Source organism: Lasioglossum baleicum, chromosome 12 (genome assembly GCF_051020765.1).
Source record: "Lasioglossum baleicum chromosome 12, iyLasBale1, whole genome shotgun sequence".
NCBI classification, from domain to species: Eukaryota; Metazoa; Arthropoda; class Insecta; order Hymenoptera; family Halictidae; genus Lasioglossum; species Lasioglossum baleicum.
Window position 1 is genome coordinate 14,432,264 of NC_134940.1, and position 18,184 is coordinate 14,450,447.

An 18,184-nucleotide genomic window follows, 5' to 3' on the forward strand; every position below is an offset into this window, starting at 1 on the left:
TGAGGTGGTGAGGCCTAAAAGTAGGGAGAGGTGTTTGATGTGGAAGACGTAGGAGTAGGGAGAGGAGTTTGGTGTGGTGGTCCCAGGAGTAGAGAGAGGAGTTTGGTGGGGAGGAACCAGAAGTAGGGAGAGCAGTTTGGAGGAGAGGACCCAGAAGTAGGGAGAGGAGTTTGGTGGGGAAGACCCAGGAATAGGGAGAGGAGTTTGAGGTGGTGAGGCCTAAAAGTAGGGAGAGGAGTTTGAGGTGGTGAGGCCTAAAAGTAGGGAGAGGTGTTTGATGTGGAAGACGTAGGAGTAGGGAGAGGAGTTTGGTGTGGTGGTCCCAGGAGTAGAGAGAGGAGTTTGGTGGGGAGGAACCAGAAGTAGGGAGAGCAGTTTGGAGGAGAGGACCCAGAAGTAGGGAGAGGAGTTTGGTGGGGAAGACCCAGGAATAGGGAGAGGAGTTTGAGGTGGTGAGGCCTAAAAGTAGGGAGAGGAGTTTGGTGTGGAGGTCCCGGGAGTAGTGAGAGGAGTCTGCGGCTCGCGAGCCGCAAGTTCCCCAGGCCATTGTAAAGTAAACAATTTTATTAATCAGTTATACAGAACGTGTCACTTAACTGTACTATCTAACTTATAATAGAGTATTGCAATAATATGATCATTAATTTTCTGCTGTTCCAATCGAAAGAATATTAAATGCAGAATAAAAAACTATCAAGATATATACGGGGTTATAGACGAATAATTACCGAGATACTCTTCAATGATGGATGGTGGTATTTCTGTGCATTTTGTATGCTTGGTTTAATCAATAACTTTTCGGTTTCTAATAATTTTTTAATGATGCTTTTACGAACATGTACGTGGCTCATTCCTGATTAAACTGATACCAAACGTGACAAGGTTGAGATCATATTCACTTGTTTCATCCACGGTTTAGTGGAACCTCGATTATCCAGAATAGGATTCCAAGGTACGATACAAGTTGATGTCCTCTACGAATATGTCAGATTCAGCAGATATTTGTTATTTCTTCCTGCCATGTCTCAAACTTGACATCGGACGGTTTCATCGCGCGGAAAAAGGACTGCTACAACTATGCTGGATACGATATTACCTGGTTCGTGTTTGTATCTTCTTATCCCCCCGAGCTATTGGATCCTATGTACAGGATGTTTCATCTGTGATGGACATCTATGAAGTATTTGAAGAAAGAATGTTAGACCAATACCGGACGCAACGACAAAGATGAAACGCGTCACGTGACCGGGGGAATAGCGTCGTAGAAGGGGAAGGTAGAGTCGGGAGTCGGGACGCAAGTCTTAATCTGTTGATTCTGTATTAAACTCTAACATACTCCCATTAATATTCAAAGTTTTTGAAAGAACGATGCCGTTTTTAATATCGGACTATACAACCTGGATTTTTATTCAGAAATTAGAACAATTGATTTACTACATGACGCGAGAAAGATGTTGAAAAAAATTGCAATTTGTCGTAGTTCCAGAGAAAATGCTAAAATGTGTATTTCTTAATGTGGGTCTATATTGACAATTTAAAAAACACATTTCGTAGATCTGCATCAATTATTATATCTGAATATTCCACCGAAATCAGTCAACGTCGCAATGAGCAACAAAGTTTAAAGTGGAAAATATTGTTTTAAATTTCATTCGTGAAAAAGTATAGATTCTCATAAAAAATTAGTATCGTTGTAAGATGTATAATTCTGAAACTGTGCAACATTTAGTTTTTAGTATCTTTATTCATATAATTTTCTATATGTATACATAAGAACAAAATGTTAAAAAACAAAATGTAAATTATTAGAATTATAAATACATAATTGTTTTTATATCTTATACTTCAAAATACACATGTACAGCTGAAATAGTAGAAGTTCAATATTAACTGTGGAAATTATTTAAATTCACTCGTATCTACTTAAAATGATTTGCAACGTAAAGTACTTCTATTTCTACTTTCCATCTTACTTAATTTACACATTTGACCTCGTCCTATTTTAGATTCTCATTAAGTATTCTCTGTGAAGTGTTGAACACTGAATCGCTACCTACCCTAGAGCATTCCCGCTTCAGAAGGCCGTACTCCTTTTTGGTATTTAAACTTGCCTGCCGTCTGCATACGACTTATAAAATTAATACTCACGCAGCGTGACCATTGGTCAACTTATAAAATGAAAGTTATAGAATTGTGTAATTGACAGATGTTGTGAATAAAAATCGTAAACATTAATTCTGCAGCTTTTTTACTTCAGCTCGTCAGAACAATTTGAAAAATACAGTTGTCTAATTTGAGATTATTGCAATGATTTTTAACAAATAATTTGTTGCAACATTTTATATTGTAAATAGTATGAATATAAAATAGTATATGCGGATGGAAGACAATACAGTAATTTAAATGAAGTAACGAGGGAACCGAGAGTTGTGCAACTCCGAACTTGGGAAATCTAGAAATTCAGAAAATCATGGAACTTTGTGTGTAAGCAGAGTAATTTATTCGTAACGCAAACCTAGTTTTAATTCGCGCCATAATAAGGGTTCTCGGGGTGCAATCACGGCTTGTGAAGAATGCAGAATTTTCTTTCTCGTAGTAAATTCCAAGAGAACAGTCAGAGATATTAAAAAATTAATTATCAAGTTGCATATATGCCCCGTTTGGTATGAAACAATTTTCGTTTGGAACATTTTTTTATAAAACAGAAAGTTCACGAGTACAAAAAGTAGTACAATTAAATCACTCACTCTGTATATAATACACGTCTAATTTATATCTTTTTGTAAATAAATTAATAAATTTCTTAATATATATGCAATGCATGTATCCACTGATTTAACCACACGCAGAGTCGCCAGATGAGGGGAGGGAGCACAAATTGAGGAGAAAGAGTTATCCTTTCTCTGCCAACACCGGATTAACACTAAATTGACTAAACCTACCATCACCGGTCGAAATGACCGGTTCCAGATTTATTATTTTCAGGAACCAAAAATAACAGTTATTCTAAAATTGTATACGATAAAAATCATTAATAAAAAGTTGATTATTATTGACATTTAAGATAATCAACACGAAATATAAAGAAAAAATTCGAAGAACAAAATGATTAAAAAATATCGATTGTTATTCTGATTACAAGTAACAGTTATTAGTGTCAAAAAAATTGGATCCTCTTCGATAACTGTTGTCGATGAAGAAAAACTGTTTTGATTGGTCAAAGCAGTTATCAATAATATCAATAATTTCTGGAAAAAATGTTCGGTTACTTATAATCCTTATTTGTAACCAATACGATTTAAGTCGATGAAATACTTGTTATTCCATGACTTTCTTTCTTTTTGGTTATGACAGTTATGGTCTCTGATTATTTTACAATTATTGAAATAATAAAAATGATTTTATAAGAATTGATTGTATGAACAACAAAGTCTAAATAAAATCAGTCTTGTAATTTTTATAAGGGAACATGTACCAATTACTAATTTAAGGCTCGTTAGGTTCAGTGTTAATCACGTGACGCCAACGGATCGCGTCACGTGACCAGGCCGTGGAGTAGGGGAATAGCGTCGTAGAAGACGAAGGTAGAGTGGGGAGACACAAATCTCAATTTGGCTACTCTGGCCACAAGGATTTCTTTCCCAAAGGTGAATCCATTCGTTTATTGACACCCCGTATATCCGCCTGACGCGGAAACCAAATGTTTCCGTCTTGATAGAGATAGAAATCCTCGCTTGTAAGGATGTATTCGTTTCGGCATCTCTATCTGCAGGAAAATAGGACTCTGTTTCGTGGCGGATTATGCATCATGCGTTGAGTGGCAGGAAATGCTCAAAACGGAAGCCGGTTATCTATAGGACAAATGTCAGCCGCGGGCATGATAGACCTTTCTCTGTATCTGTATCATCGTCTGCACATTGTTTTGACTTCTGACAGGCCAGGCTATGCAAATTAGGATTTCGATAATTGCAAGCATCTCTGTGAATAGGCTACCGAATAGTGCCCGGTTGGAATTTCGACCGATTCGCGTTGCACGGTATTTACGTAGAAGTTTTCATCCCTCGCGTAGACAGTATTGTAGTAGTCTAATTTCTAGAATACTTACTTGCACAGGGCGTCAAGAATTTATCGGCGAAGATCTGTTAAAATGTTTTGTGCAAAAGTGACCTCGATCGACATTTTGAGAAACGTCTCCTAATTTTTAACACCTGTCTCTCGGTACCTATTGGGTCAAAAAATACGTTGGATGAGTGAAATTTAATGCTCTTTTCAAAAATAAAAAGGAAAAGTTCGTAGGACCCATAGTTTTTGAGATATAGACGAAATACCAAAAACAGGTAACAAAAATTGTGGTTTTTTCCCCCTCCCAAAGTTAGCACAGGGTCCTTGAGGTCGAAAAAACTCAGATTCGACTCCCCAGAGTACCCCCAAATGACGTGTCAAAATTTCATTAAGTTCGGAGTACTTCTTTCCAGGTAGACGCCCTTTTTTCGACCTGGCGACTGGATTAGTACACCAACGAGCATAACTGATTCAACACACTTTAAATCAGAACAACTTTTTTATGAATGGACCAAACGACTTCAATTTCTCTGTAAGGCTAGAAGAATTAGTTTAGTACATGACGTCTAAAAAATATGTTGAGAAAGATGCATTTGGTCGGAATTGTGAAAAACAATAGTAAAAATTTATTTATATATCACCAAGATTTCTTTATAGTTCATTGGCCATTAACAACGGATGAAACTTTTCTTGTAACGTGATGATATTGTTCATTCATAATAAAAGTCACTCAAAACATATTTCTAAAAAAGTATAATAATAAAAATATATAAATTGCGGTATAAGTACTATTAACCCAGTATCTAAATAACAACAGATTATTTTACATTTCCAAGTTGGTGATATACAATAATTCCTTTACAGTTTCCTTTTCTTGCCTTATCTTATGAATATTTCTTTTCTTATGAATAGACTGCGGATCTCCATGCAATATAGAAAATGTTTGCATTGATTGCAAGACACAGGAGCCAATTAACAAATTCATTCTTCTTCTAATCATCTTATTAAGGTGAAACTGATACACTGGTGGTAATCTTTTTAACACCTCCACTGTTTTAAATTGTACATATCCATTTCTGTCATAAATGCATCAAATCCGCAGTCTACTTACGAATGAACGATATAAATCGCCACCAACGAGCCATTTTTCAACAGGCATTTAATGTTGAATTCCGGAGGACATTCCGACGATTCAAGTCCGCCTTCCACCAGATGCTGCAGTGCGATGTACTCCGCTCCTGCGGATGGCAACGAAACTGCTTTGTATAATAGATTTCCAATCAATTGGTCCTCGCGATCAAGTTACTGCACGTGTCGTGCTCGATCGTCCATCACCTCTACATCGACCACAGTCGACGGTGGCGCATGGCGCCCCCATACATTTTCGCGTGGCTGTCGCGTCGGATTCGCTGTAAACAACGCCATAATTTAAGGTATCCTTTAAATATCCGAGAATCCTTTTGGCAGTAGTCCAATGAGTTTCTCCGTAGTAGTCGTTGAACTAATACGTCGTCGGTATCGGGAATATCTGGTCTAATAATAATCAGAGTTCTGCCACGGACGGGTTAAAAGCGGCGAGAGAGCACCGCCGAATTTATCCGACCGTCTTATCGGCGTTACCCGCACCGCCCGATTCGAAGCCGAATCAGATCGAGACCCGGAAATTTTTATCCCTGCGAACCCGCCCGAACGGTTTAGGTTAGGTGTTTATCCGAATCGCCCGAACGGAGCCGAGCTGTTTATCCGAATCGTCTGAACGGCTCCGGCGGCGTTTATCCGCACTCGCTCGGTTTTATCCGGCGCTGGACGCTCCAGGGCCTTCGAGTTCCCTTGCTTCTAACTTCTAGAGCACTGTAATTTCGATTATTGGCTATCTTCTGTTCGCATTATCTGTTTTTATTTGTATAGTACACTGTGCCGTGCGAAATTAAAGTGGCTCTGCAGTGTTGCCTGATGAGGGGAGGGACACGAATCGAGGGGAAAAAGTTACCCCCTCTCTGCCAGCATCGGGTTGGTCACGTGGCAGGAAGCGTGGAGAATAGCGTCGTAGAAGGGGAAGTCTTGATCTGGCGACACTGGTCTTCAGGTTTAGAATACCCTAAAGCCGGGGTCGGCAAACTATGGCCTGCGAGGCAGTGTTGGGCAAATTTGATTTTAAATAATAAATAAACGTGTGATTTTAATTGCAAATAATAAGTGAACTTTTTACTTAGATAAAAGTAATTTAAATAATTCCAAAAGTGGTCTATTTATTAATTCTTATTTGCAGATAAACGATTATTTATTAGCTGGATTGAGGTGGAAATCAAGTAAATAGTTTTTGGTCTTCTCTTATTTCTTGTATTTTGTATACGATGAACACGTGCGCGTTTTTTGTCTGCTGTAGCAACCTTTTCTAGAAAAAAAATACAATTCAATTTATTATTTGTCAATACAAATAATAATTGAAATTGTGTTTGTAAATGACAATTAACTTTCTTATTTTAGATAATTCATCTAGACTTGCTCGAGTATAATAAATAATTATTTCTGTTTTTTATTCGAATATCCTTGAATCCTTTTAAAATTTTTATTTAAATGAATTTACTTATTGCCCAACAACACACTGCCGCGTGGTTAATGAACACGAAAACATAAAAAACAAGTAAAATTGCGTAAAATAAGAAACATTATGTGAACATATCAATTTCTAACACAAAATTTTGAACTAGTTTCTTTTTTCTGTTGCTCCATGAGTAGAATTACAAAAGTTTTACGAATTGGCCCTTCCCAAAAGAAGTTTGCCGACCCCTGCCCTAAAGCATCATTTTGTGAGCCTTGTTCGGAAATTTTTATAACGATTTAAACAGACAACTGTGTTGCATTGAAGTTTTGCGCATGTATTTTCTACAATTTTAACTATGCAGTATAATTTGCTTCGTAGTAAAATACACAAATGTGTTATTCAAGTGTAAACACGTGTGACGAATTAGATCCCGCGCTGTGGCTAGTCGCTCTAACAAATTCATGGGCACGGCAATGTCCATCATCTTCAGAGTGGCGGTATGAGACGCTGCGGCACTGGACACACGTTTTGAAGGCTTAATGGAAGATCCCTAAAACGACATCAGTCGCTCGCAGCTGTGTCACCAGTCTACACGGGTTTATAACTCGTTAAGTGCTATTGAGGCGCGCGACACACTCGGAACTTTCCATGCCTAAATTAGAGCTCGGAGTACCTCTCTTGTTTCGATAGATTGAACGCGTCGAGGTAATACCGGAGAAGTCATTGGATAAAGAAAAACAGTTGAAATTCGAGGAACATTGTCGATGTATTCTTTGATCAGTGTCGCCAGGAACGACCAAAACTGGTCGGTTTTACCTCTCCTCTTTTTCCCCTTCCACTATGCCATTCCAGCACCATGAGCATACTCCAACATCCCCCATTACGTCCGTAGACTGCTCACGTATTAATCTGGTCATCAGAGAGGGGGTAAACTGTATTCCCCTCGATTTCCTCAATCTGGCGACACGATCGACTTTAATACGTAGAATGGATTTACTCGATGTAGCCTCTACTAGCTGCCACGACCTGCTTGAGCTGGTGCCTGAACCTGCTGCATGTTCCAGCTTCATCTCCTCCTTGTCTATTTTCGTCATCACCTCCGTGATGACGGGCTTAAGGAGGTAGACTCGTTCCCAGGATTGCAAGGGTGTGGGATGTGCCTCCTCATTTCTCGATAATGCAAAGATGGGGCTTTTCAGTAATCATAAGCGCTAGATAAAGGATCAATCGAGGCCGCTATCGTTCTCAAAAGTTCTATTTTTACGTTTACGAGGCGTAATTTGCATTATTCGAATAATTATTAAAATAGCTACACGCGCTGCTGTATGCTTTCAAATAATGCAAATTACGCCTCGTAGACGTAAAAATAGGACTTTTGAGGGCGATCGCGGCCAGGGTTACCATATTCTAGTCTCGCCAGGCCACTTACCCTTCCGCCCCTCGCCCAGCTGCGCAGCGAAGCCCGCCTTTGCTTCCCCCACTCTTCTCACTAACGCTGACGCGTACCACGTGCAGCAAGCTAAGGGTGGATTTATAGTGGAGCTGCGAGCATCGATGATAGCGGCGCGGTGAAAAGAAACCAACATTCGTGACAACATTTCGACACATACTAATGAAAAAGTACATATGTATTTTCTTTGTTTTTCTTTTTTTTTCACCGCACAGCTCACCTCGCTGCTCCACTGTAAATCCACCCTAACTTAGGGTGCGTTCCGTTTCACGCATCAGACATCGTTCCGTTTCGTTAATGCGCGTGATGCGCGCTTGGAAACGGAACGCTTTTCCATGCATTTGATGCGAATCGAAAATGGCTGCTTACATGGGTGACAAAACTTGTGAAATAAAGCCATTGCAAAAGAAGAATTGAACAATTGTAGTGATTTGAATGATACCACCGATATCAGTGACAGCGAAGATGAATTGAAAGATATTTTTGTAAATTTTGATTTGGAGTTAATTTATTTATAATTACATGTTATGTAAAAAATATATTGATTGTATATATTTTACACGTTGAGTAGCCCTCACAGCACTTTCCTTGTCAAGCAACAAGGTCAATACTTCATTGCTTTCTTCACAAATTGTGCTTTGTTTCATAATGTGCTTTACCTGCATCTGCTTTTTTCAAATCTACCGCTAATGCATCGGCTACGTATCAAACGCATCACTTCTGAATTCTCGTAGCTGATGCACGGTTGATGCGAGAGAAGTGGTGGGAATCTGGGGAATTCTGTGCGCTCTGATGCGCTGCTGATGCGCGCATTGAACGCACCCTTAGCTCTTCGCGGCCTAGATTGATCTTTTATCACGAATTCCGCGTGTGTCTCACGGTCAGAACGATTCCTGTGGCCAGTGTCGTCAGATTAAGACTTGTTTTTCTCCCACCTTACCCCTTCGTAACATGCATTTCCCCTCCGCCCTTAAACAAGAAAAAAAAAGAGAGGTCCGAGCTTCACCGCCTGAAGTTACGGATAAAATCGGGCGAACGTTTCCGTCTCGGCGGGTTAGATATCCAAGGTATCTGGAATAGAGTTCCGGACGGGATCGGACAAGTGAAACGCCACTGGCTTCGAATAAAATCGGATCGGCCGAATTGAATCACAGTCAGACAAGAAGTGGCGCCCGCTCGATCACACCCGTCCCTCGCAGAACTCTGGCAGTAACAGCAAAATACAGAAGCGCAGCAACAATATGGCCTTACCTTAATGGCGTCATTCTTTTCCACCATTCCTTTTTTTTTTGCGCACCGCGTGGAATCTTTGTCCATAAAATTGGCCACACGTTACGTCCCTTCGTCACGTAACTAACACTGAAAGCGCGTTTAAACACCGCTGCGTCGACTTACGCGTTTGAAATAAAATTGTGTTCAAACAATTTCACCGAAATTTAGATATTTGTCGACAAATTTCAAGAGAAAGTGGAATGAAATAAAATCTTATTTTTAACGGGAACAGTCTTTGTACATTCAAAAGAAATGAAAATTATACAACATTTTATCGAATTTCATATTCTAGCCTTTTTTGAACATATTTCGTAAGCCACAAATGCATAAATTGATTGGCTGAAATATAAAACGGTAAGAGAGATTTAAAAAAATTCAAGAATGTTGTGGTGTTGCTTTTAATGTAACATAGTCGTGAAGGGATGAAATCAATTTTTGAGTTATTCCTGCTTTCCACAATCAATGCGAAACATTTTTATTTTGCATAAAGAACCGCTGTCTACTTATAACTATTACTAATTCGAATAATTTCTATATTTACAAATACTTGTAACTTTCGAAAAGGTTTATTCAGATCTCATTTATATAAAAAAAAAAGTCATCGATTAGGAACGATGAACAAACGAATGAACATTTGCAATCTGTTCAAAACTATTCGACAAAATGTACAATTAATCGATATCAATGTTGTCGGTAAAATAGAAAACAACGTTGCCGACGTCCGCCGCAATAGACATTAACCGATTTATCTTGAATCTTTGATTTTTCGAATTAATTCAACGTAACGAACGTATCATCAAATTACCTTTCTTCGAGTAGTAAAGACAAGGGTCCGCAACAGTTGGCTCAAGTCCTAAGTCTTTCAGCTTATGGCAAAGCCGCTCGAGCCACTGTTCTCCGGCTTGACGTAGCCTATAAACTGCCTTGTTGAAGCAACACACCGTATCTTCATTTGCCCCTTATCGATTTAGCGTGGTGATCGTGATTTACATGTTTCTCCACTCTGCGACGCCATTGACAATATCATGCAATTATTCGCTAATGGTCCAGTCAACGAAAAGTTGTAAAGGGAAATGGAAGGAACACAATTTTTAATTTTGGGTCTTTGTTTGGTTTAGTTAGGAGGTAAACATACTAAAAGTCCCCACCTAGGAGGTGACCTATGCGGTTTTCCGCTTATATCTCGGAAACTGTGCGTCCTAGCGATAAGACCATTCTATGCAAAATTAAAGCTGACAAAATGTGCCATAAGATTGATCTGATTCAGTTTTTCGCTATCTCTCATAGTTTCTGAGATATTTGCGCTCAAAGTTCACTAATTGTGAAAAATAAATTTTTGCCTCACGTTTTCTTGCCTTATTTGACTAGCTAACTCTTCAGCACAGCGGGACTTTTAGTATATTTCTGCTTTAGATGCTTCTGCTTTAGTATATTTATCTCCTAACTAGTCCAAACAAAGTCCCGAAGTTAAAAATTGTGTTCATTGACTGGACTATAAATAATTCGGACGTCTCCGTAGAAGCTTCCTCCTGAAAAAGATAAAGCTCTGCTGCACCGTTCACGTAGTTGTTGCGTTAGTATTCGTGCATTGAAATTCATCGAAGTTGACGATCAATTAAAGAAAAAGACTTCTATTCAATTTTCTCCAACCTTGAACGTTACGTTAACACCTTGCCGTATAATTTTCTTTACAGTGACAGTGATTAAAACGTCTTTGTCCCGAAAAATGTCGTAGAAAAGAGGAGAAAATTTATATTTTTTGTATGGCTACATTTATTTTAATGCTTAAATATTTTATTACATTTAAAAGGAAAGGCGTAACACTCATATTAGTTAGACTCTGTTTAAAATCTTCATGACGAGCGTGGCTCGTTAAAATACGTCAAGGGGTTAATTTATATGCTTAAATTGAGACTGAAATTGACATAAAGGGTGAATGCTCAGTTAATCGTTTATGGTAGACATAATCAGTAACCGTCTACGATGACAACATCGTCTGAGGACAATTGTCTGTCAGTCTGGACGGGACTGTATACGCTGCGACAAACAATCATCAGACCATATTATGATCGATTTCCCCGTACCGATAAATTCCGCCATAACAAGTGAACCACGAGTTTACCTCGTGATCGCCAATTTTGTATTGCACGTAATCATTAGCATGCCTCGCGTTTCACAGCCATCGATTCATAAATTATAAAATGAATCGCGCACAATATTGTCAGGTAAGAAGATGAATCGACAAGTAAGGTCAACGATCGAAATTTGTATTGTATCCTAGAATTACCAGTGAAAATGACTGGTTTCCATGTTCTGCTTTCACGATTACTGAAATTACAAGCTATACTAAGCGCTCGTTAATTTTTCATATAGTTCTAAAATATGAATGATTTCAGCAAATTTCGCATTCACGTGCGCGATAGGAAACCTTTTGGCAGAGGTTGTATACACGAGCGAAGCCAGATATTTCGGTTAATATGTATATGCGTGATGTGCCTGTACATATAATTCATAATCAAATATCGCTGAAATTAGCATAGTTTATTCAACTACGTTATTATAAACTAGCCCGCATCGCGCGTTATCAAATCATTTAATGCTTAAACATTTGAAATTTGAAGTTTGGACAGCTCGTGAAATCACTGCTCTGACAGTGAAATAAATTACAAAAGCTATGTCTTGTTTCTTTTGGTTTTATTATGAACTAGCGCCCGCATCGCGCGTTATCAAATCACTTAATGCTTAAACATTTGAAATTTGAAGTTTGGACAGCTTGCGAAATCACTGCTCCGAGTGAAATAAAGTACAAATGCTACGTGTCTTGTTTCTTTTGGTTTGTCGTATTCAGTTCACTAACTAATAATAATAATTACATTAATAATTACTATTACTTCAAGCTATAAACTTTCACTAATATGATGATGACCTGAAATCGCACTTGGATCAGTTTTTGGTCGATAAGGAGCAGAATTTTTGTGAGCGCAGAATTGTGAAGCTACCAGAAAGATGGCAAAAGATCATCGAACAAAAAAAATTGGGTTTTTGTTGCACCTTAAAATACCGAAACTACTTTCTTGCCAACCCAATATGTATTTCGAAAACTAAATCATTTCTGTCCGATGTGACTCGTTTCGTTGTAATAATGTTTACATAATTCTGTAGTTAGGACTGAAGGAAGTAATGAGGCTTTGTGAACAGCTACCAAAGCAGCTGGTTCAAATAGTCGTACAAAAAATATCGGTTAACCTGACGGTTATCAAGCTGTTGAACCAGTCTGCGTCATTTATTTGAGCAAAACAGGCCTATAGCCGCTTAATGGAGTGCCGAGGCATTAACCTACACCCCTGAAAGGTTGCGGCGTCTAACCCACCACCAAGTGATGCTGGTACTGGCAAAAACCATCATCCGTAAAAACAGACCGTTCAAGGATCGAAGTCTCGACTCTTCAGCCGCGACAAATTTGTCTTCTAGGCAATTTCGCGTCTTCTAGTTACATTTAAACTAATCACTAGATCGTGGATTTTTATGTTAAATAATAGTTGGCTGCTGCTACCGCAAGGGACAGGAACCAGAAAGATATTTGATTCTTACGTTAATCAGTTGAACATGCTGAAAGTAATAAAATACATTGGTGTTTTTAAATTATTTTAATTCCTCTACTGGTTCGAAATACACCTACTCAGTTTTGCTACAAGTGCATTAAATTTGCAGTGATTGCATTACCTGATTGTTGCGATTTGCGCTCCAATACAAGTGATATTGCAATTGTTAGGGCTGAATAAGTGAGTTTTAATTAAATAAAGTTTCTGCTCGTTCTCTTGTTCACTACTTCACCGCGGCGCGGCCCAACGCTACGCTCAGCGGAACCTACCATCGAGCCGGATTCCCGGTTTTCCGTTAATAACTCCTTAACAAAGCCGAGGCAGACATTTTCGTATAGGAAAATGTCACTTCGAATGACCTCGGGAACCGCATCTTTCAAGGAACTCGATATTGAGACACCTGTACTGTGGTCAGATGATCATAGGATCTTCTTGTCATCTCGCCACGGTATATGATTGACCCCCGTATAATATCGTACTCTTGTGTGTAATTACTAGACTGCGGATCTTTATGCAAAATAAATATTGTCTGCATCGATTGGAAGAAATAGAAACTAAATTCAATGTTACTCCTTCAATCATTTAATGAATAGATTCGTCAATTTCTAAAATTTCTCGACAATTTTGAACTTCATCTTCTCAATTTTCCTATAAATGCATAAAGATCCGCACTCTAGCAATTACAAAACTGAATTTGTTTAGCAAACACAGATTTTTTGACCGAGATCCGAACACTATAGAGTCAAATATAAAAATATTTTGCTATGCGTGTAGCGATCAGGATCTGGTGTATTGTTTTCAACATGGAATAAAAAAAATATGGATAAAATAAACGTTTGTTTGGTGTTGCATTCGTGTAGCTTGTCAAATTTGAAATTGGTCTGAACATGCGGCCAGTGTTAAACAGCAGAAAGAAAAAGCAAGGGGTGTGAAATATGAATTGCGGTTGAATGCTCCGCAACTTTGCTCGCGTTGAACGGACCGAACGTTTTGAATCTGCTTTTAAAACTCAGCATGTTTTGCCCCGCTGTCAACGGTTAACGTGTTTCCGCTATGCAGATTTGCTTTAACCGGGGCGAAAAAGGGGCAGCTAGGGGAGACCGGAGGCAAGTTGATACAGGAGCGGGTTGATATAACGAAATTATGTACCTGGACACTATGTATTAATGGTACTACATTTTTGGTTAGATGTTCAAGGTTCGTTAGTTAACTGGTTCTTCCGATGGAATTTACGCAGCCGTAGATAGTTATTATTAGACTGAGGATTTTACGCATTTATGATAAAAACGGCTACGTATAAATTAAAACAGTAGACGTAAATGTAATATTAACCCTTTTTAATAATTCTTATACCATTATCCAAAATATTTGTTGCATTATTAAATTTGTTTCATTTTATCATGTTATCATTCATTTATTCAATAAATTATTTTAAGAAACTGCTGAAAGTATTGTACGAGGTATTATATCAGTTTTATATCGATCAAATTAAGAAAATCATACGAAATGAAAATATTTCAGGGCGGTAGAAAAATTTGGTTTTCGAATTAGAATAGCTCCGAGAGTGCAAGGGGTTAAAAAGATTTAAGAACATCAGTGTACAATATTAGTTTCAACTTTTAAATTTTTATTTGGCGTCTCTGTCTTTGAACCAATGCGAACATTTTTTATTTTGCATAAAATTCCGCAGTCTAGTTATATATTCAATATTTTTCGTTTCTACAGCAGCAAAGTAAATAGTGTGAAGAGATGATAATTTCGCCCTTTTATTTATTCCGGCGATGTTTTCTTATGGAGATGTTTTTTTTTATTATTACCACCGGTGGAGCACGTTGATGTAGTTTTTCTAATTTATTTTTTTAATCTTCCATTCCGAGAAAAATGGTTCGAAGTTATGTTAAAATGAAATGAAAAATGGACAGATTATGTTAAATTAATTTTTGAAAAAATTGTTGAGAGAGCTTATACCGCAATGAAAAATTTATTATCATCTCAGGGTTCTGCTTGACCCCACTCTTTCGATTCGGCCAATAGCGGAAGACGTGTAGCTCGGAGTAGGGATATCACGTGGTACAAGTTTCACACAGCCATTTCCTGATGGACGATCAGTATTTGCCAGTTGAAATAATGTCTTCTTAAATCTATCACGAAGCGGTTTTCCTCAGTCAACATTTAGATTTAATACGGTTCACAGAATTGCATGAATTGTAATCGGAAATTAATTTAACTTGTTCATTTAACTTGTGGAACATTCCACGTAATGTTTTGCAAGATTTTATGCTTTTCCGTGTACGTAATAAAATATGATTTTAACGATGACCAAAAATTGAGTGTTCGTACCTCTCGCACTCTCACTAAATAGAGTCACAAATTCACCGCCTAAAATATTTCAAACCACTTCTGAATTGCCTTCGCCGTTCTCTGTATTTTCGGGAATTAAATTACCTCGAAATGAATGCGCGCACTTTCGCAAATATTCCTGTATTAATTTCCAGCCTTTGATCGAGTATATATAAACGATTTTGCACAGTAAGTTAAAGTTCAGTCAGCTTTTTCTCGTTGAAAACTGAGGGAAAATTCGAAGTGGTCGCTAATTACCCACCACCGGAGCAGTACTTCCGGTCGAATAAATTCTCGAATGAAAGAATCGGTGCGTCGTCTCGTTCTGTTTCGTATAAATTATACATACCAACTTACTAACACATTTTCATCCTCGTTTGCCTTTCACGGTGCTCGCATATTAATTGCCGACTTGCGATATGTACCTTATAATATAAATTATTATAATATGGATTATAATTATTCATTCTCTGCATAATGAATTCTTGCAGCTTTTCAGGTAGACTCTTGGGTATTGTATTGCAGTCTATTCTTTAATCAGTCTCTTTCAGCTTCAGTTTCGCGGTGAAAATGGCGTTTTAAAAGCTCTTGATTTGCAGTTCAGTGTACCTATGGACAAGTGCGTAGAGCAGTGCTAGCAGTGTTGCCAGATCGAGGAAATCAAGGGGAATACAGTTTACCCCTTCTCTGATAACCAGATTAGTACGTAGTGGGGGACGTTGGAGTATGCTCATGGAATGGGATAGTGGAAAGGGAAAATTCTGGCGACACTGGTCGCAACAGAGATGAATCATACCCCTTTCAGCATGGAACAGAACCTATGTCCATCTTTAACATGCTAAATGGTTCTATTCCATGTTAAGGTGGTAGAGTCGTTTCCAGGATTGCAAAAGTGCGGGATGCGCGCTCCATTTCTCAATAATGCAAAGATGGAGCTTTTCAGGAGTCAAAAATACTAGATAAAATATTAATCGAGGCCGCAACCGTTTTCAAAAGTAATATTTTTACGTTTACGAGGCGTAATTTGCATTATTCGGCAGTATGTAGCTGTCGCGGCTTTATGAAAATAGCTAGATGCCGAATAATGCAAATTACGCCTCGGAAACGTAATAATAGGGCCTTTGAGGGCGATCGCGGCCAAGATTGATCTTTATCCAGCACTTTTGACTACTGAAAAACCCCATCTTTGCATTATTGAGATATGAGAAGGCGCATCCCGCACCCTTGCAATCCTGGAAAAACGAATCTACTAATGTCAAGAGCTATTTTTTATACTGCTTTTGATTTTCAAAAAGTCTGAAAAAATTGCTAGATATTCCTTTGAGTCTTTGCTTTAATACTGACATCAATAACATATTTGACGGCTTAAATTCGGACAAATGAGCCACCTAATAGGATGAAGTTTGCTCAAATTGAATTTGCCTTTATCTTTCTCCTGCTTCACTTATAATTGCAACAAACTGAAGTGAGGTAGAAAGTAATTTTCTTCGTTGATACGTTTGATAGATTGAAAATGATACACAACAGTATTCTTAAATTCTTCGAATGTTTTCACTGTTTTCAATTACACCTTCTCATTTTCGTCATAAGTGCATAAAATCCGCTGTCTAATTACGATAAAGTCTCCCCTATCGCAGAGGAAACTCCATCTGGATTGTCGAGCACACGTAGGAGAAGGGATAAGCATGATCCTAGAAATAAGAGGACAAAGGACTTCTAAAAAGAAGGGTGAGAAGACAGTTCTAAACAGCAGTTTGCGGGGAGTGCGTCACGGTCAATTAAGCCGGCTGAAATGAAAGTTTTCTAATTAACAGGCGTCGCGCGGAGGGTGTCGGTGGTTGGCCAGCCACTCGTATCATTCTTCACGGCCGCAGAATTCGAACCTCAACCTAAACGCAGACGAAACCGCCGGATAATTAAGTTCGTTTGCGCGAATGAGTAGTCGGGATTGTTAAATCGAGCGTCAATTTATTTGGACGGTGCAGAATGGCTTTTGTTTTGTGTTTTCTAGTGCAAAACGAGACCTCGATAAACTTGCTGTGTATACCGCCATTTAATAAAAGTTTTTAGCCACTCGTATATCTAGTGCGAGAAAATAATGGAAATATTCTGGTGGGTACAAAAAACAAATCGATGTTCGAATATTATGTTTCAGCATGATCTGCATAAATGTAGGAAAATTACAAGCTGAAAATTATTAATTATTGTATGCCCCTGTTGTCGAAATAAGCTTCCTCATCTTTAGAACGTCTTTTGAAACAGGCCTGCGCAACTTGCGGCTCGGGATCCGCAGACTCCTCTCCCTACTCTTGGACCCTCCCCACCAAAGGCCTCTGGAGTGTAGGAGGGGGTTGGGGAGATTAGGAAGGGGACGGTAAGGACACTGTAGGGGCAATATGAAATAGTTCTGAAGCTACAGCGGAGAAGAAGTAGCCCGGGCCTATTTTAAAATCAAGAGAAAGCAATAATATTGAGAATCTGTCGCGCGATTAAAGTTTACGGTCGTCATCGTTATTCTATTGGGTTGGAACGAAAGTTCGTACCGTTTGTAAATTAAAATTGAAAGCTAAAATTCAGATATTTATTCATAGACTTATTTAATAACATATTTTCCATTCCATTCTATTACTTTTTGCCATTTACGAGGTAACTTCTCGTGTTATTGAATAAACATATGAATAAATACCTTAAATTTATCTTGGATTCTTAATTTGGAAGCGCTACGAACTTTCCCTCCAACCCAATACCAATGCAAATTATACAGGGTGTCCCAGAAAGGATTCTTTTTACAAAAAATTTGCTATAATCACGTGAAACTTCTTTTGAGGCCATGTATATGTGATAAAAACATTTTCGATCGGACAGCTAATAGCAGAGTAATCTCTACTGATCACGATTCGTGATTCACCGTGT

At 38.4% G+C, this 18,184-nt stretch overlaps 1 protein-coding gene and 1 long non-coding RNA gene across 7 annotated transcripts in view; both read left to right on the top strand.

Moving 5' to 3' along the window:
- The window catches only part of LOC143213949 (uncharacterized), a 35,647-nt gene extending 17,802 nt beyond the window's left edge, over window positions 1–17,845 (top strand). For both annotated transcript variants that reach the window (XR_013010070.1, XR_013010071.1), the window contains exon 2: window positions 5–17,845. This is a non-coding gene — a long non-coding RNA (uncharacterized LOC143213949). The remainder of the gene's footprint in view (window positions 1–4) is intronic.
- Window positions 1–18,184, top strand: part of Cad87a (cadherin 87A) — a 295,629-nt gene that overhangs the window by 129,153 nt on the left and 148,292 nt on the right. The window lies entirely within an intron of this gene.